The sequence below is a fragment of the Populus nigra genome, chromosome 3 (assembly GCF_951802175.1).
Source record: "Populus nigra chromosome 3, ddPopNigr1.1, whole genome shotgun sequence".
NCBI classification, from domain to species: Eukaryota; Viridiplantae; Streptophyta; class Magnoliopsida; order Malpighiales; family Salicaceae; genus Populus; species Populus nigra.
The window spans coordinates 12,673,993-12,682,217 of record NC_084854.1 but is presented as its reverse complement, the minus strand read 5'-3'; the positions used below and the strand labels follow the sequence as shown (position 1 = coordinate 12,682,217).

General features: G+C 34.8%; 1 pseudogene; it reads right to left on the bottom strand.

The window, feature by feature from the left end:
* LOC133689206 (uncharacterized) lies at window positions 1–8,015 on the bottom strand (annotated as a pseudogene).
* Window positions 8,016–8,225: the final 210 nt, after the last annotated feature.

The window sequence follows — 8,225 nt, the reverse complement described above, 5'->3', positions numbered from 1 at the left end:
ACCAAAAGACTAATGTCTTTTCCCAAGTGCAGGAGTGTCGAAGTAATAAATAACCTGGCAAGATCGGGGTCGAACCACAGGGAGGTTAATTGTATAAATTATAAACAACAATAATACAACAACAACAACAACAACAACAATAAGTTAAAGAGAGCTTTGAGATGTGATATTAATGTAAGGATTAAACAAGGATAAAAATAATTGTCAAGGTTAGAGGATCCACTAATGGTATTTCAAACAAGTATAATATAAACTCTTTTTATTACTCAACTGGAAACCACACACAAAGGAGGTTCCAATCAGATTATAAATTGTTAACATTATTACATTAGTTATCTTATTCGAATAATGCTAATACTTGTAAATGTTGTCAGGCATTCATGATTATAACTTATGTTAACAACAAATCAAGTTCCTTTCATAGCTCAGGTGTCGGTTATACTATACAGTATGGGCTATGAAAGTGCCAAGTATTTGTTGTACCAAGTGTTATACAACATAAATATAGATTAACCATTGAACAAGCAAAGTATTAAAAGTGAACAAGATAACAAATATAAAGCATGTTAGTATCCAACATTAAGGTTCATGTTAAGTTTATATTATACTTATTCTTACACCATTAGTGTACCCTTTTCACCTTGACATAATTAATTTAGCTAGACATAATGAAAGAAAGAAACATAAATAAACAAGATAAAAACATAAATGAGAAAGAAGTTAACTAAGTAAAGAAAAGGAAATGAAAGGCATAAACAAGAGATTAATATAAAACTTAAGTATTACAAAAGAGAGAGCAAGAGCATGATCTTGATCTGAACACCAAGATGCCTAAATACATGGCAAATGCCTCCTTTTATAAGCCAAAATTCAGAACTATTGATTTGTTGACTAATTGATGAGTGGGTGGCCACATCTTGACTTGGTGACAATTCTTATCTTCTTATCTACCAAAAACGTCATTGATGACGTCATAATTTGAACAAACTTAAATCATGAAAGTTCTAGAAAATTGTCTCATCTTTCCAGGGTAAAAATTTGAGATCATTTGAACTTCTAGAACTCGAGATATGGGCTGAACACAGAACAGTATCTGGGCTGCAGGACAGATTCAGACTTCTTTGTTTTTGCTACAATTTGGACTTGAAAACGGCCTTTTTAAATCTTGGGCTCCACATGAAAGTTGTAGGCCTATGTCTTATCTTTCTATCCATATAAAATAGACCTAAATTCAAGATCTACAGCTCCAGATATGACCCAATTACAGAACAGTGTTCCAGTTTGGACTGCACCAGCATTTCTTTTCTAAGTTTGGCCATCTCTTTGTCCTTTCAATTTCAGTACTTCAACTCATCAATCAATTCTTTCATTTATGTGATAGGCCTGCATTTAAGATGAACATTTACCATAAATTAAAGTATCTTATATCTATTATAAAACATGCTTTAGTTAAGGAGTTATTGATACTTCAAGTGCAAAATGATGATACAAAACCTTGATAAAAATGCACTTTTAAATACTAATCACACCCCCAACTAGCTTATTACTAGTCCCTAGTAATTAAAGCGTTAAAATAGAAAAAAAAATTGCAAATTCCACAAAGCAAGGCATTCATCATTCAACTTCCATTAATCTATCCAGATAAACAAACTCTAATTAAATTTTATATATCTGCTCAATATCTCTTAAACAAAATATTAATAAACCTTCCTGTTATGTGCTCAATGTATGAAACATAGATGATGGGGCTTTTATTGGAAGAAAACAATATTTTGTTCTAATGTTTAAGGTTAACTTCCTTGGGTTGGGATTATTTTATTTTATTTTACTTTTTTTTTAATATCTATACATATAACTTAAAACACAATGCATCTTTAACCCATGTAACGAGCTTTGGGCCAATGACTCCCATACCAGTTGATCTTAGGGCATTAGGTGTTGAGACACCCCTACGAGCTTAGTAACTCGGGTTGCAGATACTGATACGTAGATAGTGCAATGTTTGATTCCCTTAAGCTTTTGTCCTTAACCCATGTAACAAGCTTTGGGACAATAGTTCCCAAGTCAGTTGACTTTAGGGTATTAGGTGTTAAAACACCCCTTCCGGCTTAATTGCTTAGGTTAGGGAGGCTACGAAATCAAACTTATCTACGTTTTTATTATCATCATTTTCTTCTTTTTTTTTTGTTTTTTTTTTTTGCATATTATAGACTATCCCTATCCCTTAGTTGTTACCTTTAACAAAAGAATATAAATAATGTAATAATCCAATGTGCAACCCACAATCATATGTTAAAGTGTGTATGTGAAAATGAAGGTTTAAGAATATTTGTTAAATGAGTATATCAGCAGAACCAAGTGATAACAATGCGAGAGTTTGTAAACCTGAATATTTCAAGAAGTATTCTAATAGGCCTTGTTATGAATATTGCAAATAACCATTAGAAAATATTTACTAAGATGCATCTCAAGAGTCATTCCCCCTTACTCTGCCATCCTAGTAATAACAGTTTTGCCAAATGGTTTTTAAAAACAAAAACAGTTAGTTGGTTAGTTTTTTTTTTAATTACTACTACCCTCTCCCCCCAACCAAAACGAGACATTGTCCTCAATGTCCTAAGGTAGAAAGATAGAGTATAGAAGACATCACCTGAAACAATGAACACTGACAAACCTGAAACACACTTAAACAAATATAAGAAATAACAGAACTAAATATTATGCTTGAAATAAAACCAAAAGACACAAGGATTCACAAACGAAGGCTGAAATCCAATCTAAGCTTTTTACAGCTTTCTGTAGTTGACCAATTTATGCGACTCATGGAAGGATCAATTACAGGGGTGAAAGATTGTGGTTGTCGATCAACTGTTCAGCAGTAGCAGCAGAGATTATGATTTGTCGTGCCGAAGATGTTAGAAATTCTTGTTCCACAGCTTGATCAATAAAAGACAACAAATTATCATAAAAACCATTAACATTGAGCAAACCGATAGGTTTATGGTGAATGTGAAGTTGGGCCCAAGAGGAAATATGAAAGATCTCTTCCAATATGCCCAGACCACCTGGTAAGGCAATGAAGGCATCAGCATGGTTAAACATTGTATTCATTTGATCAAACATTGTGGAGACCTGTAGTTCCTCTCTAATTGTTCTTCCAATGATGTCCCTTTTTGTTAAAGCTTCGGGGACGACCCCCAAAACTTGACTACCTCCTAAAAATGCAGCTATTGACACACCCCCCATTAACCCAAGGCTGCCTCCCCCGTACACTAAATGAATCTTTCTCTCAGCTAGTACCTGACCAAGATGATTTGCTGCTTCTAAAACAACTATTTCCTTTCTAGGACTAGATCCACTGAAAACACAAATATTTTTTATGTGATAACTTGAGGAACCTGCCATTTCTACACGCTTCTATATCTGTCTAATGTAAGGGTTGAGTAGAAATGAGGGGAAGGAAGAGAAGATTTTATAGATGAGAAATTGAAAATGTAAGCCAGCTGGAGTCTCTCTCTCACACACACACTCTCTCTCTTTATTTATTTATTTATTTTAAAAAAGCAAGTGTATGTACAGGTAGTTGTGATTGTGGCTCACATCTTCCCTTGGTTTTACGTTCAAGAACGGCTTAAACGCCCTCTATGGGTCGGGGATAGGCTTCCCATCTAGTTTTCTTAAAAATTGGCAAACAGGTTCTTTTTTAGTCAGATTCCCAAGACTAAGTCTATCATGTTCTTTATGAAAATGGGGCCATAAATCATGAATTGCACGATACACATCTCCACTAGGATGCGTCTCAAGGGTCAACAAAAGATTATCTAAAGACCCCTTACTCAGGCCATCCTTAATGAATTGTATTTTATCTTCACGGTTTATAGATACCATTCCTAATGAACGACATGTTGCATTACAAGTCCATCTAGCACATCGGTGACAGATTTTCAGTCGTTTTGCATGACGTTTCTTTGTAAAAGTGCTTTTACCTGTTCCAGGCATGTGTGAAATGAAAGAATTGAAGGACTCACCTGATAATCAGACCTTTGCTTCAATCAGCGAGCGAATATCTTCAGGAATTCCATGATTCATTAACAACTTCAATCTTACACACCTAGCACGGTAAATTTTTGTAATTGCATTATGAGGCAGAGCGGGAAAGCACTTTTTCAATTTTTCAAGAGTGGTGTCCATTTTGAAATGAGAATTGGAGAAGAGATTCAAAGAAGAGAGAAAGAGCAAAGAATTGCACAAATATATACAGATATCAGTTATTATGGGAAACTGAAAGAACCGACTTAAGTCACGGAGTACCGTTATCCGCCTTTTGACCGGGGTGAGAGAAACTAGCAAAACGAAACACAAAACAATGTGAGAAAACGAATCAATCTTTATATATAGGATCACTCAATTCAATAGAATCATTTTCAACTGAAAAATTGTCAAAGTAGACTTTCAAACGATGTCTATTTACCTTGAAAACATTGTCATTCTTTGGATTCTCGATATCACAGGCCCCATATGGATACACATGTTTCACAATGAAAGGACCACTCCATCTTGATCTTAGTTTTCCAGGAAATAAATGGAGTCGAGAATTATAAAGCAAGACTTTTTGATCAACATTGAATGTTTTTCTCAATATTTTCTTGTCATGAAACTCTTTGATTCTTGCTTTATGAATTCTTGAATTTTCATATGCATCATTTCTTATTTCCTCAAGCTCATTTATTTGTAACTTACGCAGCTGACTAGCATCATCAAGGTTTGAATTGAAAGCTTTAATAGCCCAATAAGCTTTATGTTCAAGTTCCACAGGCAAGTGACAAGGTTTTCCATAGACTAGTCTATAAGGTGACATACCTAATGATGTTTTATAAGCAGTTCGATAAGCCCAAAGTGCATCATTAAGTCTTAAAGACCAGTCTTTCCTATTAGGGTTCACTGTTTTCTCCAAGATTTGTTTGATCTCCCTATTAGCAAGCTCTACCTGTCCACCAGTCTGAGGGTGATAAGGGGTGGCAAATTTGTGAGTGATTCCATATTTCTTCATTAAAGACTCAAATGGCTTGTTGCAGAAATGTGTTCCACCATCACTTATCATGGCTCGAGGGATTCCAAATCGACTCAAAATATTTTCTTTCAAGAATTTTATCACTGTTTTGTGATCATTGTTTCTACTTGGAATTGCCTCTATCCATTTTAAAACATAATCTACTGCGACTAATATGTACACGAAACCAAATGATGAAGGAAATGGACCCATGAAATTTATACCCCAACAGTCAAAGATCTTAATGATAATAATAGGATTTAAAAGCATCATGTGACGTTTTGAAATAGATCCCAACTTTTGACAATTTTCACAAATCTTGCAGAATGCATGTGAGTCCTTGAACATGGTGGGCCAGTAAAATCCGCATTGTAAGATTTTTGCAGTTGTCTTTCTTGATGAGAAATGGCCCTCACATGCCTCAGAATGACAAAATTTAATGACACTACTTACCTCATTGTCAAGAATGCATCTTCAAAATATTTGATCAGGACAATATTTGAATAAATAAGGGTCATCTTAATAAAAGTTCTTCACTTTATTCAAGAACATTCTTTTGTCTTGGGTACTCCAATGAGCTGGCAATTGTCCTCGATTTTAGATTTGTCAACCTCAATTCCTTTTGATGAAATAATGTGACCAAGTACAATGCCGTCTGTTACCATAAAATGACATTTTTCCCAATTCAGTACAAGATTCTTCTCTTCACACCTGCTCAAAACCTTTTCTAAGTTAGTCAAACAATCATCAAATGAATCACCAAAAACAGAAAAGTCATCCATAAAAATCTCAAGAAAACGTTCAACCATATCACTGAATATACTAAGCATGCATCTTTGAAATGTGGCTGGTGCATTACATAATCCGAAAGGCATCCTTCGATATGCAAAAGTACCAAATGGACATGTGAAAGTAGTTTTCTCTTGATCTTCCAATGCAATTTCAATTTGGTTGTAGCCTGAATAGCCATCTAGAAAACAATAAAATTCATGACTTGCAACTCTTTCTAGAATTTGATCCATGAAAGGTAAAGGAAAATGATCTTTTCTAGTCATTGAATTAAGTTTCCTATAATCAATGCACATGCGCCAACCAATAATAGTCCTAGTTGGAATTAACTCATTTTTTTCATTTGTTATCACAGTGACTCCAGACTTCTTAGGTACTACTTGAGTAGGACTTACCCATTTGTTGTCAGAAATAGGATAAATGATTCCATTATCTAGAAGTTTAATGACTTCATTTTTCACTACTTCTTTCATATTAGGATTAAGCCTTCGTTACATTTCTCTAGAGGGTTTAGCATTTTCCTCCAAATAAATTCTGTGAGTGCAAATCAAACGACTAATTCCTTTTATGTCAGCTATGGTCCATCCTAATAAATTTTTGTGCATTTTCAGAGTTTGTAATAACTTACCTTCTTGCCGTGCATTAAGTTTGGAAGAGATTATTACCGGAAAAGTTTCATTTTCTCCCAAAAATGAGTATTTGAGATTGAGGGGTAACGGCTTCAAATCAGGTTTTGGTGGTTGAACACTTGAAGGTATTGGCTCAATTGATCGTGGCGGCAATTCCTCAATTTGTGGTCTCCAATTACTTGCCTTTGATTCTTCCTGAAAATAGACCATTTGCAAATCATCAGATTCATCAATCTCAATTTCATTGGAAGTGGTTTGAAATTGATCATGAACTAATTTTTCAGTAAAGTCCACTTCCTGTAAATCATTATCATCTCCAGGTTGCTTGCAAATGTTGAAAATATTCATCTCCAATGTCATGTTTCCAAAAGATAGCTTCATCAGTCCATTCCTACAATTAATCAATGCATTATAAGTTGCAAGAAACAGACGCCCTAAAATAATAGGAAATGAATTACATGCTTCAACAGGTTGTGTGTCCAAGACAATAAAATCCACAGGATAAATGAATTTATCAACTTGTACTAACACATCTTCAACTATTCCTCTAGGCACCTTTACAGATCTATCGACAAGTAAAAGAGTTACAGAAGTTGGTTTTAACTCACCTAGATTGAGACTTTGAAAAACTGAATATGGAAGTAAATTCACACTAGCTCCAAGATCAAGTAAGGCTTTTTCAATTTTATGTTCTCCGATAAAGCAAGAAATTGTAGGACAACCAGGGTCTTTATATTTCAAAGCATTATTGTTCTGAAGAATGACACTTACTTGTTCGGCTAAAAAGGCTTTCTTTTTCACATTTATTTTTCTCTTCACAGTGCACAGATCTTTTAAAAATTTAGCATAAGAAGGAACCTGTTAATAGCATCCAACAAAGGTATATTGATCCTTACCTGTTTGAAAGTTTCAAAGATTTCAGAGTTGTGATTGACTTTCCTTTGTTTAGTCATGGAATGAGGAAATGGAAGTGCTGGCAGGGAATCAGTCTTTTCTTCGCAATGTTCAGATTTAACCTTTTCCTTACTCTCAGAGATTGACTCATCATCTTTCTCACAAGGTTCAAGAATGGGTTTTTCAATAACCTTACCACTGCGAAGAGTGATGACTGATTTGGCTTGATCCATGTGTTGGCTTCCCAAACTACTTGCATTCACATTGTATTGCCCATTGGGATTTTGTTGTGGTTAAGATGGAAACTTACCTTTCTCTTGAAAACTGAGAGCAGATGTGAACTTTGCAAGAGTATCTTTAACATCTGTCATGCTTTGAGCAAGTTGAGTGTTAATTGCCTCTTGCTTTTCCATAAATGCATGCAATGTTTTCTCAAGATTTCTTCTAAGAGGGGGAGCATAAGGAGGTGCATATCCATGAGAATTTTGGAAATTATGGTGTGCTTGAAACGGTGGCTGTGAAGTTTGTGCATTATTATTATCACTCTTCAAATTGAAATTTGGGTGATTTCTCCAACCAGGATTGTATGTTTGCAAGTATGGGTTATGTTTGCGCCTTTGGAAACTGTTTAAAGCATGAACTTGTTCATGGAGACATTCCTTAAAAGAAGGCAAAGTTGGACAATCATTGGTTAAATGTTCATTGGTTTCACAGAGTTGACACACAATGTCTTGAACAGATTTTAGTTGACCACTCTTTTTTAATTCTAGTGCCTCAACTTTTCTAGCTAAAGATGTAAACTTGGCTTGGAAGTCATGATCTTCCCTAAGGTTGTACATACCCCCACTAGATGTATGAGGTTG